The sequence below is a fragment of the Antechinus flavipes genome, chromosome 2 (genome assembly GCF_016432865.1).
Source record: "Antechinus flavipes isolate AdamAnt ecotype Samford, QLD, Australia chromosome 2, AdamAnt_v2, whole genome shotgun sequence".
In the NCBI taxonomy this organism is placed as follows: domain Eukaryota; kingdom Metazoa; phylum Chordata; class Mammalia; order Dasyuromorphia; family Dasyuridae; genus Antechinus; species Antechinus flavipes.
This window is the reverse complement of record NC_067399.1, coordinates 640,285,890-640,303,111: the sequence shown is the minus strand read 5'-3', so window position 1 is coordinate 640,303,111 and position 17,222 is coordinate 640,285,890. Positions and strand designations below refer to the sequence as shown.

The following is a 17,222-nucleotide window of genomic DNA, read 5'->3' as shown; positions in this document are numbered from 1 at the left end:
CAGCTCCAACTATGGTTTGGCACTCGGGGCCGTCCGGGCGCCTCCCTCACCAACTGGATGCAGCGCCCCAGTCCCGAGTAGAGGCGCTAACGGCGGCGGGCGGGCGGTAGCCCCGAGCTCCGCCTGCGCCCGCCCCCGCCCCCGCAGCGCCCCCTCCCTCTCTCTGCCGTCCTCCCACCCCCGGCCATCCCCGGCAGGGTAGCGGTGGGTGCCTGGGCCAGCTGCGCCCCCGTCTCTCCCCTCCGGCTGCCGGCGTTCACGCCGCGCCTCCTTGTTGACGAATCCGCCAATTGTCCTGGGGCCCCGGGTGCGCGGCGCCCCCCCCCCCCAGCCCCCCGCCCTCGGCTCTCCTGCCGGCCGGCCCTGCCCTCCTCCCTCCACCCTCCCCGGCCCTCGGCTCCTCCCCGCCCCCTCTGCCCGCCCGGGGACTGCAGACTGCGCCCAGCCGCCGCGGGGAACGGCTGTCTGCGAGGCAGTTCCAACGGCCGGGCTCGCCGCGGAGGTCCGCTCGCGGCTGCGGCCAGCCCTCGGGGCGCCCCGGCTCCCCGCCGCCAGGAAGCCCCCGCCTCCCCGGAATCCCACCCCTCCAGCCCAGGCCACCCCCCCCGCCCGCGGCTCCTGGAAGATGCCCCAGCGGGCACGCACTCCAACAGGAGGGAGCAGCGGCGGACGAGCCAAAAAGCAACAGGTAAGCGGGCTTCCTTCTGCCACCGCGCCTCCCCCCTCCCTGGCCCGGCCACCCGGCCCAGTCTAGCCCCCGGCCCCGGCCCTTGAGCTTCCTTCCGGACTCAATGCGGGCCTGGCAGAAAAGTTAGGCTGACTTGACTTCCCATCCTACCGGTTGGGACTGGGGGGGACCGAGGACCCACCCTTTCCTCCCCCCCACCGGCAAGCTGTGCGCATGGCTCTGGGGCACCCCGAAGCCCCCCGCTCCGTAGCCCCCCTTCATTCCCCCATCCCGACCGCGGAAGGACTGCGATGGCTGTCTTAGGGTCTTAACGGGGAATTGGGGGGCCTCCTCCAGCGGAGAGGCGGCAGGGGGGGATGTTACTGCATTATTGCATCAGGTCGCCTGCCCAGGGGACTCAGGACTGGGCCGTCGTGGTGCCCCCCCCCACCAACTCGAGCAGGCAGGGTTTCGGGGTGTCAGTGGGGAGTGGTGAACAGGGCCAGCCGAGAGCCAGCACCGCTCTCTCAGCGACTGCCCGAGAAGTTCGGGAGCCTGGGGGAGAGGACGGATGTAGGGGGCAGCGGGAAAGAGGGTCTTACCTCCCCCTCCCCCCTTCCCGCTTTTCTCTTGGGATGGCTGACCTGGCAACTGCCGAGGGGGGCGGGGAGGAAGAGGGTCTGGCCATGTGGCCTTAAGGAGCTGATTTCGGGGTCCCCTCTCCCAGCGCCTCGTCCCGAGGCCTTGTGTCTATAGATGTCCGCCCCCCACCCACCCCCATCCTGACACCCCCGCCCCCGCCGTATCCAGCGATCTGACTGCCCCGGAGTCCAGAGAGCAGCGAAGCTGTCGGTCTGCCGGCGGCGGGTAGGCGACACGAGCCGGGGTCCGAGGGGCAAGGGCAGGAGGCCGTGTCCGAAGGGCCTAGGGCGTCCGCTGACCCGTTGGGCCCAGAGTGACGCCGGTTGGGGGCCTTCCTAGGCCAGGTTCTGAACCCGGGCCCGACAGCTGCGTGAGCATGCCTGAGCGTGCCTCCGGTGTGTCGGAAGCGGGCACGGTGCGTGTGTGTTTACTGCCGAGGGTGATGAGCTAGCTCACACGTGCGCGGGTGGGTTTGCTTTTCCGACGGCTCGGCCCACGGCGGCTCCTCCGTGAGCGCGGCATCCGCGGATCCGGGTTCGGTAGCTTTTCCTCGGCGTGAATGGGTGGATGGTGGTGCTCGTGCATCCCGCCCCCCATGGGGACCCACCGGTGTCTGTGGGGGGGGGGGTGAGGGTGAGGGGTGGACCACCGGGACCCTGGAACCTGCTGCTCCCGATCAAGAGCTTCGGGTGGGGGGAGGGGAACGCAGGGCTCCTGCCCCGGGGGAGATGAAATGAAATGAAAGGCTGCCTTTGTGCTGTCTGTGTGTGAGGCCCCAGTGCCCTGGAAGAAGACACCAGAGTCACGAGTGGCTGGGGTGGAGCAGGCCTGAGGCCATTTTAGGTCCCCTTCTACTCAGGACTAGGGAGCAACTAGCCCCAGGGGTTTGGGGGGCTTCAGATGTACTAGGCTGGCAGTGGCAGCACCATGCACCTGGTGGTGGGCACCATGTGTAGTGCTGTGAGGGAAGGAGAACCTAGAGAAAGGCTGTGGTTTGGGCCCTTCCTACTGATCTGTCCACAGCTAAGGGGGTGACTCCACGTTGATTGCCACTGGCAGTAACTTTTCCGAAAATGTTAGAAAGGACCAAGGATAATGTAGTCCAAGGGGTTTTAATCCACAAGTCCAAGAGACACCACCTCCATCATGAGCTTTGATGGAGAAAAAGTACATATTTCCACCGAGGTCCTTAGCACAGGGTAGCGCATAGTAGGCTTTTAACAAATGCTTGTTGAATGACTTGACCACAACCTTTGCTTTCCTTGTGTTCTCCCATATACTTTATTATATGCATCTAAAAACATTCTTTGATAAGATCCATAGACTTCCTCAGACTGCCAAGTAAGTCCCTGATTTAAAAAAGGGGGGGGAATTAAGTAGTCCCAATCTAGTCTAGCCTCATTTTACAAAGAAGGCAACTGAGACCCAGAAAAAGGAGCTCACCTGCCCATAGTCACACCTGGAATGAGTAATGGAGTTTGGATTAGATTCATAGACTTCCATTTCAAAACTTGACTTTGCAGAACCTTTTCCTTTGTACTTGAAATTCCCAACCTTTTTCAATCCATTCTCTTAGCTTTCAATAAGCCTTCAGCTACCCACCTATTCCACATGAAGGAAATAAAGAGTTGGTCATACATATTCAAGTCAACCAACTATCAATCATTTCTCATACCAATGCAAATGAATCAAATATCAATTTATTCATTTATATGGATAATAGTTATTAAATCAATGGTGGGGGGTATGTGTACCCCAGTTTGGGAACCCTTGCTTTCTGGAATGATCTTTTGGCTCCATCTTAGGGGAGTGAAGTACAGAAGGGGAGTTGAGCCTCCAAGACTCTAAACCATCATCCTCCCCAAATCTAGTGACCCTACCTGGACTCTCTGTACCTGGGGTCCCAGAAGGTGTCAGAAGAGAAAAGGCTGGAATGTTTCAAATTAAAGAATCAGAAAAGCCCTCTCCCCTTTCCCAGGACTGAGGTTGGGGTCCTGCTGTGAGGAAACAGCAGTCCCTGCTACAAAACTGTGCTTAGAGCTCCTCCTGCAGGAACTGTGGGGACCTGTCCTTGAGGACCTTTCCTGGGAGTGTGGGCAAAAAACAGACTTTATTGACTCTTTGCATAACTGGGATCCCCAGAGTTTTGGAATGGGGGGGGGGGGTGTCCTCACATCCTCCTGCCTAAGAATGAGAAGAGAATATCTACTGTTTTTTCTGGGTTTGGTTCTGTGTATTTGGGGTTGCTGGTGGAGGTGGGGATAGGACCTGGGAGCTATAATTTCTTCTGAAAAGAACTCCCAGTGTGGAAACCCAAGCAACATCAGGCTTACCTCTAGCCTTGGAGAGGTGCTCAGGGGACACTGAGAGTTTAATACACTTGCCTAAAAACATATAGATAATAGGTGTCCAAGACAGGGCCTGGCTAAAACCCTGAAGCTACCTCTATTATTGGGATGAAGGAGACCGAATCCTCTCCACCTTCAAAGTCACCTCCCAGGAAAGAACCTGCTAACCTTTTCACTGACAATCTGAGGCCAATCACATATGTCCTGCCTTTTTCCCTACTCCAGATTTACCACCTCATTCCAGAAAGGAAACCCAAAGTATTCAGCCTCTAGGCCTTGGACAATCAGTCCAATGAGGATTTATCTCTCATCTATTTACTTATTTTAAATGAAGGTTTTTTTTATAGGATTCATTTTTTAATAGACAGCTAGTTAACTCAGCAGGTAGATTAGCTAACTCAAATCCTGCTTTGGACACTTAGTAGCTGTGGGATGATCAACAATGACATAACCTCTTTCAACTCTTTTTTCCTCTTTTGTAAAATGGGGTTAACAATACCATCCATATACATGTACATAGAGTATATGAATATGCATACACATATACATATAGAGTATATGAATAAATGTGAGAGAATAGAAGAATTGTAAAAATGGTAACTTACCTAAAACGCTTGCTATATGGAAGGCATGGGCATATTGAGACAAAGTGGAAGAGAGGGGGACAGATCCCAGCCCCCAAGGACCTTTTGCCCTCCTTGGAGAATGTGACATGTAAATAGATAAGCAGAGACTTGGTAATTTGAGTATGAAGCCAGATCTAAAGACATGGGGCTTCTAAAGGAAGCACCCTTTGGCACATGAAACTGATTGTTGAACAAAGTTGGGGACTTAAAGGGGGAGATTTAGGATAGGGACAACATAAACAATATGGAGTGCTGAATGTTCTGCGGAACAGTAAATGAATTTTTCAAGAATTCAAAGGGAAGGGATGTTCAATAAGCTTGGGAAGAGACACATTTGAAGAAATCTAATGGTCTCCTGTGTCCCAAGTGCAAATATCTTCAGAAGTATGGGTAGAGAGTAGGCAAGGACAAAGGGATGAGTATTCTTTTAGGGATGGATGGATGGGAGTGTGCTTGGTACTGTTCTAACCTTTCCTCTGTTTGGGGGTCAGGAAAGACTCTTTGAAGTTATCAAGGAATTCTGTGAGATTCATTTAGGAATGCTCCCTTCTCTTTCTCACACTCCCAAGGGGAAATGCGCTCAGAATCTGAAGCAGACTCTTCCCCTTTAGGGAAAATGGCACCTTACCTACCCCTGCTCCCTTTCCTTAGCTTAATCTGATAGTCCCTGAAGAAGCTAGGGGGCTCAGGGGAGCCAGGTCAGGCCTGGTTCAGAGCTTGGAGGGAGGTGGGGGGTGGAGAGTGACAGAAACAGGAAGGGAAGATGCTTCTGGGGAAGTCAGTACCCATTGTGGCCTACTAGAAGGGAAAGATGGTATTCCAAATCAGCCTTTGCTCAGTGCAGAACCAAGTCAACTTATTTAATATTGGGGATAGTTATTTAACAAGTTGGGCTGACTTTGCTTCTGTTCCCTCAGCTCCCCCTCCCTTGAGAGAAAGTCTAACTTTGTAAGCTTTTGTAAGGGAGGGGGATTTCCAGAGAGACCAGATTAATTGGGTGCTACAGAATTGAGCCCCTTGAGAGTTCCCAGGTAGGGACCTACTTGGTTCCCATTCTATAGTCTATAGTCAGGACCTGACCATGAAGGAATGGAGGGAGGCACTTCTCCCACCCAGTCTCCATGACCTTTTCCTGCTCCCTTATCTCTTCAGAGCAAACTCACTCACTTCCCATCTTCCATCCCCAGAAGAACCAGAAGCATTGTAGAATTCATCTGTCTTGAGTTTCTTTCCCACCCAGGCTTGGCTGTCATTTGCCCTAAAAAGATCTGGCCTCTCTTTAGACTTTGGGGAAGGGGAGGTCATCTGAGCTTCCAGCTTGAAGGGTGGGCTGGAAGAAATAAAGATTAGGGGAGACTCTCCTCCCAAGGGGTTATGGAGAGAATATAAGCAGGTAGGAGAGCTCAGTGTCATCCACCCAATTGTAAAAGACCCTCAAGCTGGAGTTAGAAGAGATCCTAGAGGCCACCTAGGCCAGCCCCCTCATTTTATAGCTTTGTTTGGGTCACATTTAGAAATGATTCTCTGGGGCATCTTTCTCATCCATTCTTCCTTTTTCCCTTCCTTCCTCCTTTATTAAATCTTCCTCCCACCTTCTTTCCTTCCTTCCTCCCTTCTTCCCTTCCCTCTTTCCTTACCTTTTTCCTTCTTTCCCTCCTCCTTTCCTTTTTTTTTATTTATTACACATTTATTTTTCTTATCCTCTCTCTTCCCACCCATCTCTAAGAAAAGAAAAACAAAACCCTTTTGAAAGATTAGCCAGTCAAACAAAATCAGTTTCCAGGGTGGCAGTGGCCCCAAACACCTCTCCCTGGGCATTGTTAGTGTGGCCATCACCTCTCTCAGCAGGTGGGGAGCCTTCTCATTCATTCATGGGTCCCTGCATCTAGAGGGCTGCGGATAGTGGGGGAATTCTGGGTAAGGAATAATGTAATGTCCAGACTAGCTCTCTGAAGGCTCTCTGGATGAGCTTTGGACTTGGGTGGAGAGTGATGAAGGCAGGAGAACCACCAGGAGGATCTATCTCTGTCTCCATGTCTCCTGTGTCTCCTCTGTGTCTGAGTCTTCATTCTCAGTCTCCAGTCCTCTCAGCCCTTAAATACTTCAGTCTGATTACATCATTACCTCACACTAAGTATATGCCAACTAGAGTGATTATATGATTATGTCAAACTAGAGTGATTACATCATTATATCACACTAAGTATATGTGAACTAATGATGAGGTTCTGCGCAAGGCAGAGTTGTGGGACCCCCTTCTGGTTGGCACAGGTCCTTCTCAAAAGAATGTACGAACCCGAAAAGATAGACTGGCAAAAAGAAGTTTATTAGCACTGGGAAGTCATCTTTTGCTAGGAGACTTAACTTCCTCAGTGTTAAGGTCCTGACAGAAAAGTAAAGGTCTAGCAGAGGAGTCCTGGCAGAAGGATAAACAAGGGATGTAGAGAAATCCTATCAGAGATAAACAGGGGTGTGTTAACACGAAGAGGGTCTTTTCTCAGCGGGCAGGGGGTCCTTGAAGGCAACTATGCCAAGGAGAGGTCCCTTGGCCTGGAGTGGTCCTGCTTTTTAGGTTCTCTGCAAAGAAATGTTTTGAATTGTCCTTTTTATAAGGAAGTCTGAGACAGAAGTTGCAACCAAACGATTCCCTCAATGTTGTCCCGGCCCCCAGGCCTAGATTTCCAGTAGAATGGGACCATTTACTGGGAGTAGTCCTGAGCCAATTTTCTGCTCTATAGAGGTGATAAGCCCACCAAGATAACAGAATGTGACCACTTTATCTTGATTCCCTTGGGTGGGTCTTTCACAGAGGTGAGAGTTCAAGGAGAATTTCTCCCCTTCAAGGAGTTTCTGAAGCTTATCTCATGGCTCCCCCGCCCCAGCCCCATGTCAAGGCAGTTTCATGGCTCCCCCATCACTAGAGAACCATTGTCTCATCAGTGGCACTGAGTAAGTGCTAACTATAAGCGTCCTGTAAGTATCCTTTGTTTCAAGTAGAGCACAGGTGGCCACGCCCTCCTTGAATTCTTAGGAAAGGTGAGAACACCAAAGGGAGGTGGGAGCCCAACAGAGGTTGTTAGCAGGTTCCCTCTGGGCTAAAGGGTCTTATACCTCATTCACACCTCCCCCACTAACTTGGGCCCTCTACAGTATAAACCCTTTCAGCCCATAGGGAACCTACTGACAAGGTTCAGCTCCCACCTCCCTTTGGTGTTCTCACCTTTCCTAAGAAATCAAGGAGGGCGTGGTCACCTGTGCTCTACTTGAAGCAAGGGATATTTACAGGGTGCTTATAGTTAGCACTTGCTCTAGGTCTCATATACTTAGTGTTCTGTAATGATGTCATCATACTGAGCCAAATCATTTAAGGGCTGAGAGGACCAGGAACGAGACACTCCGGCTGTGATCATCCTCCTGGTGGCTCTCCTGCCCCCTGCCTCCTCCCTCCTCCGAGACCGAGGCTGGTTCCGAGATCCTCCAGAAAGCTAGACGGACACACATTTTGGCACTAAACGTGGGAGGCTAGATGGGAGGCTCTAGACAGAAGACTCTGGACAGAAGGTTCTGGACAGGAGGTCCTACACTCAGTGTTCGACTGACGTGATTGTAAGCTCAGTGCAGAAGTCCCTGTGACCCGGAAATAAGGTGAGTACAAACATAGACAAGCAGGAAACTTTAAGGGCCAAGTAGCCACTTTTGTTTTTTAACTGAAATGGAGCAAATACTAAGAAAAGCGCCTCCCCCACCCCGGGGGAGTGTGTAGCATGCATAGTTAGGGTAATAGAGAAGCAAAGTTTGTTGGTAACAGTCCAGATCACTGGACTCGTAAATATATTTATCAGATATGTGGAAAGTAGTGGGAGAGCAGCTGATTGAATATTATGAAGCTATGGGTCCTGATTCAATTCCTGAAGAAACATTCCTTATGTACAATATAATACAATTGAATTTAAAGAATCTCTTAAGTTCTAAAAAAAGGAAACGTTCTAAGGAAAAGAGCGAGACAAGGAAGTGTGAGGAGAAAGAGCAGGAGGGGGATGCTAGTGACATTGCAGCTGGAAGGCATGGAGAGTTGGACAAGAAAGGAGTTAAGGACAGTGCTGATGAGCTTAAAGAGTGTGGTGCTTCTCATTTTCACAGCTCAACACCCGAGCAGGAGCCATTAGGGCATTCCCCATCTCATCACCCTCCTCCCTCAATTCTGCCTGAAGGGGGGGGAGGGGGAAGAGGAGGGGAAGGGCAGTGACACCATCAGCACCACCCATGCAGCAGTTTTGTCCACCCCCTATGTCACCATTACACTAGGCATTAGTTAAGCAAAAGAGGAAGGAGGATATATCTGATTTGAGAATAGAAGCATACCCTGTGATTCAAGAGTTTGACTCTTCAGGTCAAGAAAGAAGAAGATACACTCCTTTTAATCTAGAAATTATCAGAGACCTGAAAAAGGCTTGCACTCTTTATGGGGCTATATCATCTTATGTTAAGATGCTATTACAGAATTTGGCTTTTGAAGTTTTAACCCCGAGTGATCAGAAATCTATAGCAAAGCCATGTTTAGAACCTGGACAAAACTTGTTATGGTTTTTGGAGCATAGTGAGTTCTGTAGAATACAGCCCAACGAAATAGTCAAAAGTGGAGTTAATCTTCCAATCACCTGTGACCAACTAACAGATATAGGTCAGTATGCAGACATTTTAGTGCAGATTAATTGCCCTTAGATAGCATATGATTAAATTGTTGTTGCTGCTATCAAAGCATGGAGCTCCCTCCCAGGAAAACAAGATCAAGGGGAAGTCTTCACGAAAACAGAACAAAGTCTAAATGAACCCTTTGCTGATTTTGTGGGATATCTCCAGACAGCTGTCACAAGAACTATTGGTGAAAATGCAGCTACAGGAATAATGATTAAACAACTTGTTAGACAAAATGCTAATGAGGTTTGCAGAAGAATTACACTAGAACTGCACAAGGATGCTCCTTTAGAGGAGATCACAAGGCGCTGTGCCACAGTGGGCACAAATGCCTTTTATAGCCAGGCTATGAAGCAGATGTCCCAAAATCCAAATATGAGAAGACAGGATCCCTTCTGGCAAGGGACTTCCAGAGAGACTCATCCATGTTTTCAGTGTGGTAAAGTAGGGCACCTGAAAGCTCAGTGTTGGCATTGAGACAAAGTGAGAAAACAGGGTGGGAGAACAAGACCCAATACCCCATGTCCAAAATGCAACAGAGGCTTCCATTGGGCCTCAGAATGTAGATTGATTCAGGGAAACGGGATGAGGGACCCAAGAGAAAAAATACTTGGGGCATGATGGCAGCCATCCCTTTTAGAAATTCAGTACCCAGACATGACCAGTCAGCCAGGAAGCAACCTGATGGAAGAAAGGGATTACGATTGGGGAGAATGGAGTTGTATGCAGCTGGGACAACTGAGATACCCCCTGGAGAAGTGAAATCTGTTCCTCTCCAGCCTATGGATCCCTTGCCTCCAGGCACAGTAGGCTTGACCATTTCACCTCCTGAGAGCATGAACAAAACAGTGTCCATCCACACACTGATGAGGGAAGCTGAGGAATGTGTAGACAATATCCCAGTCAGTAATACAGGTAGACAATGTGTGACTTATCATCCAGGAGAAGTAGTAGCATCAGGTTTACTGATACACACTCCTGATAGGCAGTCAGGTGTTAGTTACCCAGAGATCCCCCATTATCTGCAGCTCTCTACACCTGGGAATCTCTGGCTTTGGTCTTTCAAAGTTGTTTATTTTTTATAGTGTTAAGATTATACTCTTAATGGCCCTTTGGGTTCTGCTCCCTTCCCTTTGGCCAGCGCCAGTCCACAGACCTCGTTGAGGGCTAAGACAGCCCAGGAGTCCCTGCTTCTCATGGCATTGAAAGCCAGACTGGCTCTTCAGTAACTATTATTACAAGGAAGTGGGCACAGCACATACCTAAGGGTCTAGAGCCTCTTCCTGTGCCCTCCAGCGCCACTGAGAGAGCTCCTGTGAATGAAGGCTATGGGGGAAGGGGGAGGTTTCCTTTCCAGGGGCTCTGACAATTGCACCGAGCATCCCCGGCCTTCCTTCATTGCTTCCTGGCCAAAACCACTTCAGCAAAGGCTGATGTGGCTGCATGTCATTGGTGGCTAAGAGGGGCTTCCCCCTCAGATGCCAGTCATGCCCTTGGGGCTGGCATATCTAAACCCTGTGACTTGAGAGAAGAATGGTGATGACTCACATCTGCTGCAAAGGAAACAAGATGCACGAGTTCCTTGCCTTCTGCTTAGGTAGGAGAAGAAAGATTTTTCCCCTGGGGAAGAGGAGACACTATTTTGAGACAATGCCCTATGGAGTAGAAGGAGTCCCTAATTGCAGGCCATCCTCTCCCCAAGTGTTGTGCCCGAGCTCCAGCCCCATGTCTGAACTGTGTGACCCAAGCTAACTTACTTGCCCTCTCTGAGCCTGAGCTTGCTTTTGTTGTGCGATAAAGGATTTGGACCCTGTAGATGGTGTCTCTTCGGTCACTTGCAGCTGTGGCCCCTCACCCACTCCAGCCAGCCAGCCCCAAAGCACTGTCCGTGAGGGTCACTTCCCTAGCAGAGCCGGAATCCATTCTTGGCTGTGCCCACTGTCCTTACCCTGTCGTAGACCTCCGGCAACTGCTTCAGGATGCCCCAGCAGCGCCCTTCCTAGCAGGCTTAGGGCTTCCTCACCTTCGGGTCCCCCAGACACACCTTAAATCACGTCTATAATTTGGGCATAGCATCTGGCATAGAAATAGAGATTGAGTCTGTGATTTCTTTGTGATGAGGAAGCTCTCTGCCAGTGCAGGTGGGCACCCACAGTTGCCCCGGCCTCTACAAGCTTCAATGACCTCATCCAGAATTGGGGTTTGCTCTGTCCACCTCTAAGATCATAAATAGGCTCTCCTTGGCCAGGAGCTCATGAGCTCTCTCTCCAAACCCTTCTCTCTTCCTGACTTGCCCCAAGGGAACCATTAGGTTCCCTTAGTCTTCATTCTGACTCACTCAGTTGCCAAGTATCTTCCCTTCTTGACATCCCTCTTTCTCTGACTCTGCCTCCGCCTGGTGCAGGCCCTCATCACTCAGGCTCAAATTCAGTCTGCTGGTTGGTCCCCTGCCACCAGGGTCCCCCCATTCCAGGCCATCTCCCCCTCAGCCGCCTAGGTGATTTTCCTAAAGGCCAAGTCTGAAGTGAGAGAGCAGGTTGGATGGGTAAGAAGCACCTGGACACTGGACTGGTTTCTCAAAGGAAAAGGCTTTGTTGTCATATAAAGGAGGACAGGACCACACAGCATCAGGGCTGGTTGGAATAAGAGAGGGGGAGAGGGGAAGGTCTCCAGAATGAGTACTTTATAGGGAAGGAGGGAGAGATGTTTACTGTTTGCTTTTTGGTTAGACCCTCTCCAGGGAGATACTTATTTAACCATTGGCCAAATTTTAAGAAAAACAAGGAATAGAAACATGTAGCAGGACCCAAGCTAACTGGCATCCTGTGCACTAGGACCCAGCTTCCTGGCATCTGGGTGTGTAGTTAATCATGTCTTGTTTATCACCAAAGCCTCCTAGTGCACCCTGCACCTGCCCTGGTGGGCAACTACTTGTTTTTCTTCCCCTGTCCCTAATATAGAGACCCTGCAAGGGTCTATTCCATGGTCATGTTACTCCATCTACTCAGTAAACTTCAGTGGCTCCCATCACTTTTAGGATCAAATAAAAACTCTTCATGACTTGCCTTCTCATACTGCCTCTCTCTCCCCTTGTACTCTATAATCTAGTGACTTGAACAAGATGTTCTCATCTCCTGATGGCATTTTCACTGGCTGTTGCCCAGCCCTGCAATGTTCTACCTCCTCACCTCAACCTAAAGTCCTGCTTTCTTCCATAAGCCTTTTCCAGGGCCCCTTCTATCACCAAATCTAACATTTAGTATTCATTGGGTGCCTAAAAAGTGCCAGGTATGAAAAAAAGGCCAAAAACAATCAGAAAATATGCAAGTAATTATGGACAATTTAGACATAGGATCAATTTGGGGTAGCCTGGGAGAGAAGGCAATAGATTAAGAAGGACCAGGAAAAGGGGTTTCTTAAACTGAGACTTGGGAGGAAGTTGGGGAGAGCAGGGAGTTTGAGATGAGGAGGGAAAGAAGTCCAGGCCTGGGCTGTAGCCAGGGAAGGAGGCCATTAGCACTGATCACAGAGAAGGGCTTTAAAAGGCAAACAGAAGTTTTTCTTTTTGATTCTGGAGGCATTAAGGAGCCACTGATTTACTGGTGACTTGGTCAAAATTACTTTTTAGTGGAGGAAGGGTAAAAGTGGGGAAAGATTTGTGGGAGGGGGAGGGGGAATCCAGCCAGAGGCTATCAGTCAACAATCCATGTATGAGATGATGAGGGTCTGCATCTACATGAGTGCGGGTGGGATGCTGGCAGAATCAATCAAGCCAGTCAAAAAGCTCTGGCTAAGTACATGTGCCAAGGCCTGGAAATAAAAATGCAAATGAAATCCAACATGGTCTCAGCCCTTAAGGAGTTTCCAGTCTAACAAGTGAACACAACTCACCAGGAACTGAAGCGGGGAGCTCCCCAGCTTGGGGGCACAATGAAGTCCAACAGCAATGTCACTTGGGGAGAAAGAGGGAGAAAACTGAGCCCCCTCCTTAAGTGGACCATTGCCTTGCCATCTGTCAGAGGAGAAAAGGAGATAGAAAAGATGGGAAGAAGGTAGAAAAGACAGGATTTGGCAACAGATTGGGTTTGGACATTGCAGGTGGGTGGAAGCAAGAAACTGATGTTGTCAGTTGTAAGTCTGGGTGACTGGGAGGACAGTGCCATTAGATGTCCCAGTGGTCCTGGAGGATTCTGGGAGATTGCATTCAAACCTATAAAGGCTGGTAGTTTTTTCTCTGGATAACATTTCCATCATGAGTCTTTTAGAGTTGTCTTGGATCACTGTATAGTTGAGAAGCAAAGAGTAAACATCTCTCCCTCCTTCCCTATAAAGTACTCATTCTGGAGACCTTCCCCTCTCCCCCTCCCTTATTCCAACCAGCCCTGATGCTGTGTGGTCCTGTCCTCCTTTATATGACAACAAAGCCTTTTCCTTTGAGAAACCAGTCCAGTGTCCAGGTGCTTCTTACCCATCCAACCTGCTCTCTCACTTCAGACTTGGCCTTTAGGAAAATCACCTAGGCGGCTGAGGGGGAGATGGCCTGGAATGGGGGGACCCTGAGAACACTGTACCAGTGTTGATTATTGCACAGTATTGCTGTAACTGTACAGTGTTCTATCAGTCTTGCTCACTTCACTCAGCATCACTTCATTTAAGTCTTTCCATTTCTTAAAGAATGTAGTATTCCATTACATACATACACCACAATTTGTTCATCAATCCCCCAATTGATGGACATCCCCTCAGTTTCCAGTTCTTTGCCACCACAAAAAGAGCTATGATAAACATTTTTTTAATATATAGGTCCTTTTCCATTTTTTATGCTCTTTAGGATATAGACCCAGTAGCGTATTACTAGCTCAAAGGGTATTCATAGTTCCAAATTGCTCTTCAGAATGGCTGGATGAGTTCACAATTCCATCAATAATGCATTAGTGTCCCAATTTCCCCATGTCCTCTTGAACATTTTATCATTTTCCTTTTTTGTCATCTTATCTAATAGGTATGAGGTGGTACCCCAGCCTTGATTTAATTTACATATTTCCAATAATAACGTTATGTAGAGCTCATTTTTGTACAGTTGTAGATAGCTTGAATTTTTCATCTGAAAATTGCCTTTTCATAGTCTTTGGCCATTTATCAATTGGGGAATGAGTTGTATTCTTATAAATTTGACTCCATTCTCTGTATGTTTTAGAAATGAGACCTTTATCAAAAACATTGGCTGTAAAAATTATTTCCCAGCTTCGTTTCCCTTCTAATCTTAGTTGCATTGATTTTGTTGGCACAACTTTTTCATTTTTCATTTCTTAATGTCATTTTATCTTCTGTTTAGTCACAAATCCTTCTCTTCTCCATAGCTCTGGCAGATAAAGCTTTTCCTTGCTCTCCTAACGTATGGTATCACCCTTTATGTCATAATCCTGTCCCCCTGTTGGCTTTATATTGGTATGTGATGTGCGATGTTGGTCAGGGCCTGCTTTTCTGCCTTCCTGTTTTCTGTTTTCTCAGCAGTTCTTGTTTAAGTAGCGAGTGCTTATCCCAGAAGCTGGAGTCTTGAGGTTATCCAACGCGAGGTTACTAGTCATTTACTGTCGTGTCTAACCTGTTGCACTGACCCAGCGCTTTATTTTTTAGCCAGCACCGATTGTTTTTGATGATGGCCGATGTATGCATTAGCTTTTTAAGGACCTGGTCAGCACCCAGAACCGCAGAGGGGAAAGAAGCCAGGATCCTGACTGACTGGCTAAGGCAACGCTCGCTCACTTGTGCTTTGTATTAACTGACGAGTCTCCGGGCTGGACTCGCTCTCGGTTCTCTCGGTGTCAGAGCCCTGGGACAAAGCCTCAGTCAGCGTTCTGGCCCTTTCTTTAATCTTTCCCCCTCGTACTCCCATCTTCCTCCCATTCACCTGCACTGTTTCACTTCTGTTCTTCTGGTTCGAGCAGCCACGCCCTCTGTGTCCGCTCTGGCGCTCAGAGGAGCTGGCACTCGTAGCCCCACGTGTTATTGCAATATTCCCAGAAATTCTCTCAGCTGGGGCACCAACCAGTGGTCGGGAAGTCCTGGCGGCAGACTGAGATGGGAAGCAGTTTGAGATAGGAGGTCCGTTCAACCTGCCTTTGGCAATGGGATGGCGATGCCATTTTTTGTCTTTATCCCCAGCCTTCAGCCCAGAGCCAGACATTATGCATGCTTGATGATTGATATGAAATCATTGATTACTTCAATCGATTATAGGATTTCAGGACTTCCCACCCATGTCACCATATTTATACTGCCACCTAGTGGTTTCTCGACAAAATGAAAATTTTGATACTCCAATTTTTTTCTTAATGACGAAGCATGGGATTTTTTCCACGTGAAATGAAAAGGCTTTTAGGCCTTGAAAAGGTGTGATTTTAGAGCTGAAAAGATGCACCAAGCTTCACTTCCTCATTTTATAAATGTGGTTGGAAGCAAGCTTATATGGTGATGCATTCTGAGGGACGGATCTCTTCCCAACAGCGAGGTTCCAGTGGGCTTGTGATGGACGGAGCCTTCTGCAGCCAGAGAGGACTGTGGGGACTGAATGTGAATCACAACTCATTGTTGTTTGCTTTCTCATTGTTTTCCTTTTTGATCTGATTTTTCTTGTGCAGCATTGATCGTTGTGGAAATATGTAGAAAAGAATTGTTCTGTATTAGATTATTTTTCTGTCTAGGGGAGGGAGGGGGGGGTAGGGCGGAAGAGAGGGAGAAAAGTTTGGACCACAAGGTTTTGCAGGGATGAATGTTGAGAACCGAAAAAATAAATAAATGTGGCTGGAGTTGAAGCTCCCCCATTTTAGCTTTGATACTTAGGTGAAAAGGGAGTGGGAAGTTAAGTTACTTGCCCAGGGTCACATAGTTATTAAGCTATTAAGTCTCTGAGGAGAGATTTGAACCCAACTTTTCTTGATTCCAAGTCTGATCACAGTAATTTTGAAGATTGAAGACCAGATAGGGATCAACAAGCATTTATGAAATTTGCTTGATTCATCACCCCCCTTAGCTATGCAATTACTAAATGCCTTCTGGGCGTAGCTGCTCTTCAATTAAGGGAGTTTAATGAGAATTGTCTGCTGGATCCCCCAAAAAATTAGAGGTAGGAGCAATCTATGGAGATAGAAAAGAGGCAATTTCAGATTTGATAAATAAAGGGGAAGTGTCGTGTAGTAGAATAGATTGCCTCAACATAATAGCTAGCTTTTTATGGCGCTTTATCTCATTTTCTCCTGTGGGATACTGTGGGAGGTGCTATTGTAATCCCCATTTTACAGTTGAGGAAATGAGGCGGCAGTGACGTGGGTCACACAGCGAGTCAGGGGCTGGCCCTGAGCTTCCTTGCCCAGGTGTTGTCCTCTGTCCCCCTGCGAGACCACCTCGCAGCCTCAAGAAAAAGATTCCTGTCCCTAGAGTTCGGGGGTCAGTTCACCAGAGAGTGGAAGCAGGGGTCACATGCACCCCCCACAAGTAACTGCCCAGGCAGGTCCTCAACACATCCCTCTAGAATTAGGAAAAGATTGATGGCTCCTCACTTCCACTCCCCCACATCCCAGCAATCGGCCCATTTTGTCCTTACTACCTTGCCTCAGAGGACGGGAACCAGCTGTGGGACCCTGGCCAAGTCATTTCACCCTGTGTGCCTCGGTTTCCCCATCTGTAAAGTGAGCTGGAGAGGGGAATGACCCATCACTTTGAGGGGCCTGTGTGTGCTGCATCCAGACTCGGTCATGGACCGGACAGCGGCCCCTGCAGAGCCCTCTCACGTCACGGGCTCCCCTCTGGTCACCCAGCACCCCCTTAGTTCGGGGCCTCGGACCTTTCTCCATCCCACCTTCCCAGAGCTGCCATAGCCTCGGCTCTCCCCGCGGCACCTCCCTGCTCACAGAGCCCCGTTACTCTGGGGGGAAGGGGGGGGCACCGGTGCAGCCGTGTCTGAGAGCTTTGCTTGGGACCGGAACATTTGGAGAGCGCCGGGTTCTGAGCAGCGGCTCGGTGGTCCCAGGGCTCCCGTTTGCTGCTCGTCCTGCGCTTGACGGGGTCCCTGACATCCGGGCCGGAGGCTGGGGCGCAGAATGTCCGGGCTCATGGTCTGCTCCTTTGCAGCCCGGATGAGGTGTTTGTAAGCTCCAGGCACCTGGTGATGGGTAAACACTTGTTAAGTCTCTGCTTGTTGTCGGAAGCCGTGTTCAGGCTAGAAACACAAATAAGAGCAGTGCG

The 17,222-nt window shown here is 49.3% G+C and overlaps 1 protein-coding gene across 1 annotated transcript in view; it reads left to right on the top strand.

Moving 5' to 3' along the window:
- The first annotated feature begins 486 nt into the window (after positions 1-486).
- Positions 487-17,222, top strand: part of C2H15orf39 (chromosome 2 C15orf39 homolog) — a 30,595-nt gene continuing 13,859 nt past the window's right edge. The window contains 1 exon segment of the mRNA XM_051982219.1: positions 487-688. The gene's annotated coding sequence lies outside the window, so the exon portion shown is untranslated.